At 45.5% G+C, this 12584-nt stretch overlaps 1 long non-coding RNA gene across 2 annotated transcripts in view; it reads right to left on the reverse strand.

Annotated features, from left to right (window-relative positions):
* LOC116076422 overlaps positions 1–6376 on the reverse strand; it is a 60278-nt gene extending 53902 nt beyond the window's left edge. For both annotated transcript variants that reach the window (XR_004112943.1, XR_004112942.1), the window contains exon 1: positions 5982–6376. This is a non-coding gene — a long non-coding RNA (uncharacterized LOC116076422). The remainder of the gene's footprint in view (positions 1–5981) is intronic.
* Between the last annotated feature and the right edge of the window lie 6208 nt (positions 6377–12584).

Genomic DNA, 12584 nt, shown 5'->3' on the forward strand with positions numbered 1-12584 from the left:
AAAAAAAAAAAAAAAAAAAATCACATACAGTGAATAAAAGAGCAAATCGACTGTTTTGTAAGTCAAACAGCTGCAGAATCTTGTCAGGCATCCACGCCAGCTTAAGAAGTTGGACAAGGAACTGCTTAAGACCCCAGGGACCTGTAGGAAGAGCCAGGGCTCTTTCCTTGACTTGCTACGGCACTCCCTATAACCAGAAGTACTCACGATTCAGAATATTGGGTAACAGGATTCTAGAACCAAGGAGTTAAAAAAGAAAAGAAAAATATGACTCCCCATTCTAGCCCAAACTATGTTTAGTCTCTGTAATGCTAGCATCTCTGAAAACACCTCTCCACTTAGGGATGTGTGTGGAGCCCTGTAATCACGCTGTAATTTGGACCCTGCCTAACCATGCATCTGGGAGCCACAGAACAAGGGTTTTAGAAAGAAGCAGAGCGAGTCCTCTGCTCCCCACAAAAACAGAATACAGCATATCCAGGAAAAGAGGCACATCCGGGAAAAATGACAATGTCTGGGAAAATCATTACCTCTGGGAATGAAGAACATCCAGGAAATGCCGCACATGTGGGGAAAGCATTGCCTCCTGGAAGGCTGGGACATCTGGGAAATGAGGTACAACCAGGAAACATAGAATACCCAGGAAAGCAGTGTCTCTGGGGAAAGCACTCTCTCAATCTATCAGTGCTCAATCCATGAACTGGCACTGCAGGCTGCATAGACCCTAGACAAGGCGAAGGGGGACAGGCTTGCCTGTTTCCTCACAGAGGGGATGGGGCACAGGCTTTGGGGCTGAACAGACCCACACTCAAATTCCCTCTTCTACCTATTAACTCTTCAACTCGGACTTAGCAACAACCCCCTCCTCCCCTTCCTTCTCCCCCTCCTTCTCCGCCTCCTCTTTTTATTATGTGTTAGTTCTTTATATTGTGTGCATGTATGTATGTGTGAGGGCACATACATGCCATGGCATCTATGTGGCAGTCAGAGGACAACTTGTGCAGTTAATTCTCTCCTACCACATCCGTCCCTGGTGGCCAAGCGTGGTAGTAGCTGCCTCTTGTCTGTTGGGCTACCTTGCTGGGCTGATAACAACCTTCTGGAAGCACCGTTTGCTTACTTGTAAGACGAGGATATGAAAGTCTACACCTTGGTGAGTTTTTGATCAGAGAGTCACATGGTAACACATTCAAGTCCAGTGTCATTCCCAATCATTTCTGAATTTATTATTTCTAGGAAACTCTTCCTTCCATTTTCTCTGCAGATACCCATAAGAGACATGCTTAAGCACTGTTATCTGTTGGGCCTGGCAACAGTGACCCCAGAAATTCTAGTTATTGGATTTGTGGGCAGGGGTAGGGAAATATCTTATAGCTGCATTTGCATATTAGCTTTACAGACTTGACATTTGTGTTTTTTAGGTACCCTGCCAAGGAAGATGATAGATAATAAAATGTCCAGCATTCTTGAGAGGGGTTCTTGCGGTCTTATAACCAAAAGGGTGCCATTTGCAAATGCATGGGCCAGCATTTGCAGATATATGAGCCAGCATACTGACAGTTCTAGTGTCTCCCCAAAGCTTGGTGCTTTTCCCCATCCCACATCATCCTACGGCTCCTCCTTCCTGTGGGGCCTTCAGAGTCAGCTGTAGGCTGGGGAACATATGGCAGGGGAGATGTCTGCCCTGTTAGCTTCTAACGTCAGAGACAGTCACGTCTGCTCATTTCCTACTGGTGAGAATAAGGGGCCACAGAGCATGTCTATGCTGTGGAGGGGCATCCAGCTGCAAGTGCTGTTTGTGGTTGCAGAGAGGGAAGCTCAGGGTTAACCGATCAGGTCAAGGGCAAAGCAAACAGGGTTAAGTGTAAACTTGCAGCCTTTGCTTTTGTGAGAGGATCTCACATGATAGCCCAGGTTAACTTAGATAGATAGGTAGATAGATAGATAGATAGATAGATAGATAGATAGATAGATAGATAGATAGATAGGCCTGGCTAGTCTTGCCTACTTGTAGCCATCCATCTGCCTCAGTCTCATGAATGTAGATGCTAGTGACACCTGGCTCCAATCCCTCTTCTCAGTGGTCAGCTGTCATGGGAGGAAGAAGAACGAGACCCTAGAAGAAAGACTGAGCACTCCTCTGTGCGTGCGTAGTCCTTCCAGTACATCCTCTCAGGCTGCAGAATCATGGCTCCCTTCACTCTCAGTTCTACCGTGCAGAGCCACAGAGGCCTCCCACTCACAGTAAAGATGTCTCCCCACACCTCTGTTCACACTGAACACATCCATTTGACCCCAGACAGGTGGCTGACACGTAACTTCTCCTCTATAACCCTATAGCCCCTCAGTCCTTTGTGCCTATGGTAGATACTAGGGATGCACTTTATGCTCTCCTCACACATTGGGTGCAGTGCATTCTCATACTGCTGCTGTGAGTGCATTCTCATATGCTGCTTCTAAAGCTCAACCTCACCCTTTCCAGATAATCATTCTCGGCCTGGGGGAGCGTCTTCCCCCAGGGACTCTTCAGAGACTATGTTCTTTCCCCCTCTCAGAGGTAGCCTGCAGCAGAGGCCTGCTGCTATGGATCTCCCTGGTCCACTTTTCGGGACCTATGGGAGCAGCTAAACCCACATGTCGTTTGCTTGCCTACAACGGTCTACCTCTCTCCCTTGAGATTACCCATCCCTCCCCACCCCACCCCCAGATTCTATTCCTAGGGAGCCAGTTCTATGACAGAACCCAGGGAAGGAAATTCTTTTAATCATGTCCTCCGTTCTTGGAGGACCCGGGGAACAGCTGGCCTTCCTTGGCGAGCATTGTGTCAGAGGAAGGCTCCTTCCCACCTTCTGTTCTCCAGCTGAACAGCTATAACTCCATTAAACTGTGGCTTATGGTTTAATTTTTAACATCCACACTCCTGTCCAGGACACCTGAATGAAGTCACTTAGCAAGAAAGGGACACTGGAAGGATTGTCTCACCGCTAGCTGGAAGGAAAGGGACAGCCATTTCAAATGGCTGTTTTTCTTTTTATGTCAGGTAGTTAACACAATTCTGTAGGAGTGAATCTTACTATTTTCAATGAGGAATCATGAGTAAATAATGCTGAAGCGGCTTCCTAAGCCCATAGAGCAAGCTTAGTGTAAAAGTAGCATAGCAAAGAATGAAAAGACAGATTCTGGGCTGGCTCCAGGCATGCATTCCTATCCTGCTGTCTAACCCCGAACAGATCTTTTTATGATACATCAGTGAGGAACTGTATTTGGCTGACATTTAGACATGCCCCAGATGATGTTTTGAACACTCAAGACTCTATTTCTACGCTAAAAAAGGAGGTCGGGGAAGGGAGCTGCTTGGGATTGGTGGATTGGTGGGGCAGCTTCATCACCATCAGAGATTTCTCCTTTACCAGGCTATGATCCTTGTTTTCTTGGTTCAATAGGATCGTGGAAGTTCTAGCCATTTAAGTTAGCTCCAGACACTGAAAAGGAAGAGAAAAAAGGCCTGCTCCACCCTTCAGCTCCGCCCTTCATAGCTCCGCCCCTCATAGCTCTGCCCCTCATAGCTCCGCCCCTCATAGCTCTGCCCCTAGTGCCTCTCTTCGTGTCCCATTGGCTAGACAAATGGCAACATCTAGGGGCCAACAAGGTACAAGCAAATGTTCCCCTCAAATGTTTATGCCTAAATTCTTGTTCTTAATTTGCACCTATTTTCAGAACAGTTTTATTGAGTATAACTGTGCTGCAGTTACTCTTCGGGGCATAAAAATGATTAAAAGCAGGGATAGATGTGGCTTAGAATAATCACAAAAGGTGGAGCTGGAGAGAAGGCCCAGTATTTAAGTATTTAATTTGCTGCTCATTCAAAGGGCCTGGGATCAGTTCCCAGCACTCATGTTGGGTGACTCACAACTGCCTGTAACTCCAGCTCCAGGGGATCTGATGCCTTCTTCTGATGGAGTGTGATGGCTCTTTGGGTAAATGTGCACCTTTCATCAGCCTCACTCCTAGCTCATCGAGATCAGTGAGGTGCTACTGTCTGAGGCAAAAGAAAAGGATGAAAACTGCAGATCTACGAGGACAAAACATCTACAGCTGATGCACTATGAAAACACAAATACCCCACTTATCTCCTTAGTTCTTACCCACTTGCTTCTGAAGAGGAAAATCTATGTTCCTTCTCATCATAACTAAAGCAAGGCAGGAGTCACTAAATGGATAATGAGAAGACTGAGCTTAGGTTGAAAGGATGCTATAAGTTCTGCTTCTTGGCTGTGTGGGTGGAAAGGGTGTTTATGGACCCACTTCTACAACTTCCCAGGAGGAGAACCGCGGTGGTTCCACGGGAAAGACATGCTCTTTCCTTAGCGTGGAACTCTGAGATTTACCAGGGCTGCTTCGTTTCAGTGACATTGATCCATAAAACACATGGTGCATAATAATAGTTTTCGCATCAAGTGAGAATATTTATTTGCAGTATCAATCTTGGAAAACTCTGGGATCAAAATTTTAAATACCATACTTTGCTGGATTTAAGGCATCATTAATAATAGATATGCCATTATTTTATGTATGATGATGATAGGGAAATCTCTGCCTAATAAATTATGATGACTACCAGTAAGCTGTAAGCAGCATTTTAACTTAAAAGATGCTAAAATGAAAAAAAAAAAAAAAAGCACCCATGATATATGGTTACCCTTCTGATTCCTTCATGGAAACATTCTAGAATGGAAGCTCGCTTGTGACCTAGGAGCACTGAGATTTCCCGACCTTACCCAGTGTCCCCTCTACCAGCCTCAGAGCCATGCTCTCTCATGTGGTGCTAAGGCAGACTCCTTTACACAGACATGTCCACAGCTTTGTAAATTTGGGTTTGGGAAGCCAAAAGAGCTGACTGTTATCTTAAGTGAAATGGCTGTTTCTTCTGAGTCGGCTTATGCAGTGGAAAGGAAAACGATTGGAGGGCTTGATCTTGGCCCAAGTTATCAAAGTATACAGCAGTAGAAGCAGCAGTTTAAATAAAGAAATAAACAGCCGCTTTTTTGTCAGGGGTCGGGGGGTCGGAGGAACTGGATCTCCTGTAGCCTGGACTGGCCTCAAACTCGATATGAAACCAAAGCTTATCTTGACCCACAGATCTGAATGTATTCTTCAGTCCCCAGATTCTGGGGTAGTAGAAGTGGACCGCTATGACTGATGAGTATGGTGGACATGTATTTAAAAGGTCAAAATATCATAGAGGTAGAAAAGGCAATCTGAATGTATAATTGGAAAGCCAGCACTCAAACACATGGGAAAATACCTGAAAGGATTGCAGAGGCAAGCGTGTCGTTATGGCACCCATGAGGGTACAGAGCCTCCCATCCATTGCTCTAATAATGGCCTTTTTAGAATGGTTTATGTGCCAGGCGGGGTCCCCTTGCTGGAGATATATGCATTAGCTGACTCAAAACTTTCACTTTTGGGAGATGGAGTGATAACTCAGCCATTGAAAGCTCTGGCTGCTCTTCCAAATGACCCAGGTTCGCTTCCCAGCATCACCACCGCTCCCAAGTGTCTCTAACTCTAGTTCCAAGGGAATCCAACACCCTCTTCTGGTCTCTGTGGGTACTGCATGCACATGGTACACAGGCATACATGCAGACAAACCATCCATACAATAAAATAAAAATAAAGGCTAAGCATTTTTAAATTTTAAATTTCTGAGCATGCGTGTATTAGAAATGACAGTAGATGTTGATCTAGGGGCATGGTTAAGTTTTAATGAGGAGAGAGATTTGGGGATATGGATTCCGAATCATTACAACAACCTAAACTTTCAACCCTTCCTCACTTTGGCTTTTCCTTATAAGGAACTTAACATTTCTAAGTCTTTCTACTAAAGACTAAATACTAAATACTATACTAAAATAAGTAACTACTAAAATAGTATTTCATACTAAAATAAGTAAACATTGTTCCATCAACTTCCACCTTACCTCTCTGCCCTCTGCAAGGTTCTCCCAAGAAAACAATCACATTCTTCTCTTGTAGGAGCAAATCCCATGGCGCTTTCTGAGTCATCTTCTACCCAGTGCTCTTGCCCATTGAGCTCTAAACCCTTTGTCTTAGTCAGTTTTCTTGTTTGTGTGGTAAAACATTCTGAGGAAAGCAGCTTACTTCAGCCCACGGTTCTAAGGTACAATCAGTCCATCTTGGTGGAGAAGTCACAGGGGCAGGAGCTGGAGGTAGGGGCATCCAGTGTCAAGGACAGAGTGGTACACACATGCGCTCAGCTCATGTTCTCCTTTTTGCTCACTTTGGATCCCACTCCAAGCAATGGTACCATCCACAGTGTGTGGATAAAGACAAGCCCTCATGGGATGCCCAGAGATCTATTTTCCTGAGGATTCTAGATCTTGTTGAGGTAACAATTGCAATCAACATCACTCCCCTGTTACTGTGTGAGTCTGACTGAAACATCCCTTGGTGGGGGGTTTTCCAGTGGTGGATTTTTGGGAACTCATCAGACCATGAGGCCTCTGATACCATTCCTGGATTATCCATCGATGGGTTTATAATTTGATGTGCTATTGGGAGGTGATGGAAATGGAAGTGGGGTTGTCTAATTGAAAAGAGTGGCCCCTTGAGAGGATGCCCTCAGGTATATATCCTGTCTCTGGCTCACCTCAGTCTCCCTGTGCTCTCAGTCCCTCAGGCTAGCCATTTTCCTCTGCTGTGTCATCCCTATATGGTATCCATCTCTTTACAATCCAGCCATTGATCCTGGACTGAAACCTCTAAACCCATGAGCCAGAATGGAGTTTTCCTCCTTTAAGTGAGTTATCTCAGGCTAATGCCACCCCATCCAGAAAGGATGTCCTCACTGGACATGCCCATGAACTGTGTCAAGTCCAAGCCTTAACTCCTCTGACGTCACTGATGTGTTGAGCAGCATGGCTCCTGCATTCCTCTGAAATACTCATATCCTAAGCTTCTGGGACCCCACACTTCTTGGCCCTTCACTTGTTGGATGATACTTAGTTTTCTTTCTAGACTGTTCAATTTCTTCTGTGTTTGGGCTCTTGTTCATCTTCTTCTCTCCCCCTACCTTGTGCCGTCTCATACTCTCTCATGATTTTAGGTAGATTAACCAAGGACAGATGACTCTTAAAACTCAAGTCTGAAATGCCAGAATCCTATTAACTGCCAACTGCATCTAACCACTCAGAAATCCCATAGGCTGTCACTGTATGTGAACATATCAACATATGTGAAGTTGAATCCATCACCTGCCTTTCAAAAGGGCAATTCCTGTATTTTTTGATCTAATGGATGGTACTGTCATTCACCCAACCTAAACACACCCCCTTCCCAACCAGGGCTTCTACAGTGCCATCATCCCAACAGACCTACTTGATGACTCCTCGTCACCGCCATGGCTCTCCCTTCCACTATCACCAAAATCATTACAATGATTTTCCAAACCATTTTGCACACCATATTGTTCCTCTTCAACCAGTTCCAGAGAGTGACTGCTTCCACAGTGCAAACAGCACAAAACTGTCCTACTTCAAGCCTGCAGCAGCTCTCACGGTCATTAAGCTACAATCAGACATTGCTACAACTGATGCAACTCAGAGTTAAGTCAGTCTGTTAAAGGAATGACATTTGGTCCAGCAACAACATCTTTCATAGTTTCATTTCTACACCCAGCTCCACCTTCTAGACCTGGCTCCACCCTCTAGTCTTAGCTCCACCCTCTAGACCTGGCTCGACCTTCTAGACCTGGCTCCTTCACCTTTCAGATCAGGCCCCACCTTCTAGATCCACCTCCACTTTCTAGATCCACCTCCACCTTATAGATCCACCTCCACCTTATAGACCTTGGCTCTACTTTCTAGACCTGGTTCCCCCACCTTATAGACCTTGGCTCTACTTTCTAGACCTGGTTCCCCCACCTTCTAGACTCAACTCCTCCACCTTCTAGACCCAGCTCCACCTTCTAGATCCACCTCCACCTTCTAGACCTTGTCTCCACTTTCTAGACCTGGCTCCACCTTCTAGACTCAGCTCCTCTACCTTCTAGACCCAACTCCTCTACCTTCTAGACCTGGCTCCAGCTTCTAGATCTGGCTGTACCTTCTAGATCTGGCCCCTGTCATCATACTCTCTTTGATGTCATACCTCCTTAAAAACGCTTATATTTCATCTCATGCCTTCAGAGGGTCACTCTCCTCCAAACTTCTTCACACCTCATTGCTTCATCTGGGAAACTGCTTGACCAGCTGATGTCATTTCCTCTGAGACAACCTCCGTGATACCCCGCCCCCACCCCAGATCAGGCACAGCCTTTCCCATGGACAGCCCTCATTGTGTTCTCTACATCTTTTATATGGAATGTGGTGGTTTGAGTAGGAACAGCCCCCATACACTGTGTTTGAATGCTTGGTCCATGCAAAGTGGCACTATTAGGGGATGTGGCCTTGTTGCAGTAGGCGTGGCTTTACTGGAGGAAATGTGTCACTAGGGGATGGTTTTGGAGGTCTCAGAAGCTCAAGCCGAGGTCAGTAGCTTAAAATCACAGGAAGATCTTCTGCCTACAGATCCATATGTAGAACCCTCACCTCTCCAGCACCATGTCTGCCTGTGTGCCACTATGCTTCCTGCCATGATAATAATAGAACTTTAAGCCAGCACCAATTAAATGTTTTTCTTTGTAAGAGTTGCTGTGGTCATTGTGTCTCTTCACAGCAATGGAAACCCCAAGATATGGAGTCTGTCAAGTCTCTTCTACCTTAGCTTAGAAAACAGACCTTGTTTACCCTGATATTTCAGGTTCCCAGAAAAGTGCCTGGTGTATACAATATGTGCTCAATACATGCTGGTTCTATGTTAGTCTCTTTGGCTCCTACTTTAGTGTCTTAGAGGATTTTATTGTTATGAAGGGACACCATGACCACAACTCTCATAAAGGAAAGCATTTGGTTGGGGCTGACTTACATTTCAGAGGTTCAGTCCATTATCATCATGGCAGGAAGCATGGCAGCATGCAGGCAGACATGGTGCTGGAGAAGGAGCTGAAAGCTCTGTATCTGAATCTGCAGGCAGCAGGGAGATAGACACTGGGCTTGGCTTGAGCATCTGAAACCCCAAAGCCCACCACCTAGTGACATGCTTCCTCCAACAAGGCCACACCTCCTAAGAGTGCCTCTTCCTACGCATTCAAATAAGAGTCTTTAGGGGCTATTCCCAGTCGAACTACTGCGTGCACGTGGATGACTTTCTCTTGAAGCTCTGCAAGGAAACTGTCTAGCACATGCAAAGGAAACTGAAAATTATCATCCTGTCTGTCAGACCTTCCAAGTTGGTTGCTTCCTCACCTATCTCCTCATCTTTCCCCCAAATCAAAATTAACCCCAGTAGGGATGCTCATGTCTAACATACCGAGTATTTGACCACACTTTGTATGCAGAAGTCATTTAACGCTCATAACAACCCCATAGGTAGGTGTCATTTTGTCCCTGTTTAATAGACGAGGGAACTGAGAACAGTCGTTCGCTCAAAGTATTTCATAATATTCATGATTCAATGAAATATATAGAAAGCAGTTTTATGCTTGGTATTGCTAAAGAACCAGAGATTATGCCATAGGCTCAGAAGCTAATGTATTAGCTGTATTTAGTTTGTAAATGAAATGAAGGGGAACTCATATTTCTGGGCCTTTTGGGTGTCTTATGGTTCACTTTACAGTGAAGTACTCAATTACTGAGGAATGGGCTGAAGTGCTGTGAATGAGATGTCGTGTTCAGAATGGGCAGGCATAAACATCTCAAGACCAGAGAAGCCTGCTGCACTGCCCTCTTACCAGTTCCTTCACCAGTGAACCATCTACTTATCCCCACTATGTACCCAGTAGCAACAAACCAGGGCAGAGCCAAAGCCCTTTCTTTCCACCCACTTTTTACACTGCTCCACACTGTGCTCTGCTTGTCCTGACCCACAGCTGCCGTGCGGGCAATCTTGAGCTTCCAGAAAAATATTCTTTATGATACAAAGAGTTGGCTCCATTTATTAGCACTTAATGTCTCCTAGCCACAATAGTTACTTTATAGTTATTGCATTCAGTCCTCATGCATATCCTATTGAAGTGGATATGGGTGTCTCATTCTAGACACTGGAAAACCGAGCTATAGATGAATGAGTTGTGCAATATCTGTGTGTGTCCTTATTGCTGATTTAAGAAATCACTGCAAGGGGCTGGGGGAGATGGCTCAGTGATTAAGAACACTGGCTGCTCTTCCAGAGGTCCTGAGTTCAAGTCCCAGCAACCACATGGTGGGTGGCTCATCTGTAATGGTATCTGATGCCCTCTTCTGCTGTGTCTGAAGATAGCCATAATGTACTCATATACATAAAATAAATAAGTCTTTAAAAAAGAGAAGAAGAGAAAAAGAAATCATTGCAAGGTTGGTGGCTTAATAAAACCATTCTAGAGATCTAGAAGCCAGATATTCAAAGGCAGCCTCAGTGGGCTAAAGTCAAGGTACTAGGAAAAAGAGGAGATGCCGTCAGTCCACGTTTCCCTTGGAAGGTGTGTTAGCAGAGTGGTTAGTGAGAGCTGGGCCTGGGCTGCCATAACCAGAGAGGGGAAGGTGCCCACCCTCAGTGGGGCAGTGGGGAACAGAGAATGACATGTATTTAATGGCCCCATTGGGAACAGGAACAAATGAAGAGATCTGGTGACATCCAGCTCTGGAGGAGAGCTTTAGAGTTAACTAAATGACAAGTGATCTGTTGAGGGATGGTTTTTGTGCACCGTGTGTTCAGGTGCTTGAATGTCTGGTTGCAGCCCAGACAATGGCATGGTTAAGCATCTCTGATTGCAATGTTATAGAAAAATTGTTTTCCTACACCTCTAATTGGTTACTAAAGAGCTGATAAGCCAATTAACAGGGTACAAGAGAATGGGGCAGGACTTGTGATCTTAGTCAGAAGGTCCAAGGAAGAGAGAGAAGGGAAAAGGAGGAGGTGGGGAGACTATATAGAGGGACCAGGAGAATTCACCATGAGATCACGCTGAGAGAGCAGCCCTGAGGATACACATGGACCAGAGTGAACCAGGGCACGATCAGATAGCCAGTAGGGGCCCATGTGGCTGGGTAGAAGCCTAGTCGGTTTAGAATAGCTCAGAACCTGCCCAGCTTAGGCTTGTGGCCTGATAATAAAAATACCAGGTCTCTGCACCATTTATTTAGAAGCTAAAATGGGCTAAAGCGGGTAAAGAAATGTCATATCATTACCTGGGAGCAAAATGAGCATAGAATGCCCCCTAAGAATTACATTTACAGTGATCGATTATAACTGAGCTGCTCCCCAGCTGAGGTGTGGTCCTCTCCGTCATGGTCCCATCACAGACTCATTGTTCCTGCTCCATTCTCCCTTACAAGGTGGTCAGGACTATGTGAAATCTCTTCCAGGGAGCTAAGTACCTCCTCTGGCTGGCACTACGCTTCAGCCTTTCCTTTTCCTAGTGAGAGGCTCCTAGAGAATCCAGTTCCTTGGGGACTGATGGTTTGTATATGCTCAGCCCAGGGAATGGCACTATTAGAAGGTGTGGCCCTGCTAGAGTAGATGTGGCCTTATTGGAGTAGGTGTGCTACTATGGATGTAGGCTTTAAGACCCTCATCCTAGCTGCCTGGAAACCAGTATTCTGCTAGCAGCCTTCAGATGAAGATGTAGAACTCTCAGCTCCTCCTGCACCACTGCCTGGATAATGCCATGCTCCTGCCTTGATGATAATAGGCTGAAACCTCTGAACTTGTAAGCCAGCCCCAATTAAATGTCCTTGTAAGAGTTGTCTTGGTCATGGTGTCTGTTCACAGGAGTAAAACCCTAATTAAAACAGAGACCATTGTTTCAATAGTGTGATGACCAAAGAGAGGTGAGACTATCCCCCTTTTAGATATCTTTGTTCGTGCCAGGCTGGCTAAAGGCGGTTCTGCAAAAGTCCAACTTCCTTTTAGAAGAATTTACCTCTTAGAGGTCCTACCATCTACTAGTGTAGCATTGCCTGGAGACTAAGCCTTTAACATGCCAGCTCTTGGGAGGCACTTACCCAGACACAGAAGAACATATCTTTAGGAGGTCCTATGGTATTCAGCTTTGAGAACTGACCCCTATGCTAGAGAGACGTGGCTGTCAAAACCTTTGATCATGAAACAATGTAGATCTGATATGGAAAGACGAACTATAAAGACACATGCTAAGAAAAGAGAACCTGGGTTAGTTAGCGTCTTTACTTACATCATTTCCAAACAGTACAACCGTGGTGAAGTCAACTGAGCTCCCTGCTCTTAAGTTCTTCTTAGTCAGACCCTGCAAGGCTGTATGATGACTAACAAGAGTTCATGAATGAAAAGCCCTTGGCTAAGCTAGGCGTGGTACCACATGCCTTTGGTCCAAGCACGAGAAAGGCAGAGAGGTGGATCTCTGTGAGTTCAAGGCTAGCCTGGTTTGTGGATTGAGTTCCAGGACTGTTAAACAAAGAAACTCCGTTGAGAGAGAGAGAGAGAGAGAGAGAGAGAGAGAGAGAGAGAGA

Source organism: Mastomys coucha, unplaced genomic scaffold, assembly GCF_008632895.1.
Source record: "Mastomys coucha isolate ucsf_1 unplaced genomic scaffold, UCSF_Mcou_1 pScaffold4, whole genome shotgun sequence".
NCBI classification, from domain to species: domain Eukaryota; kingdom Metazoa; phylum Chordata; class Mammalia; order Rodentia; family Muridae; genus Mastomys; species Mastomys coucha.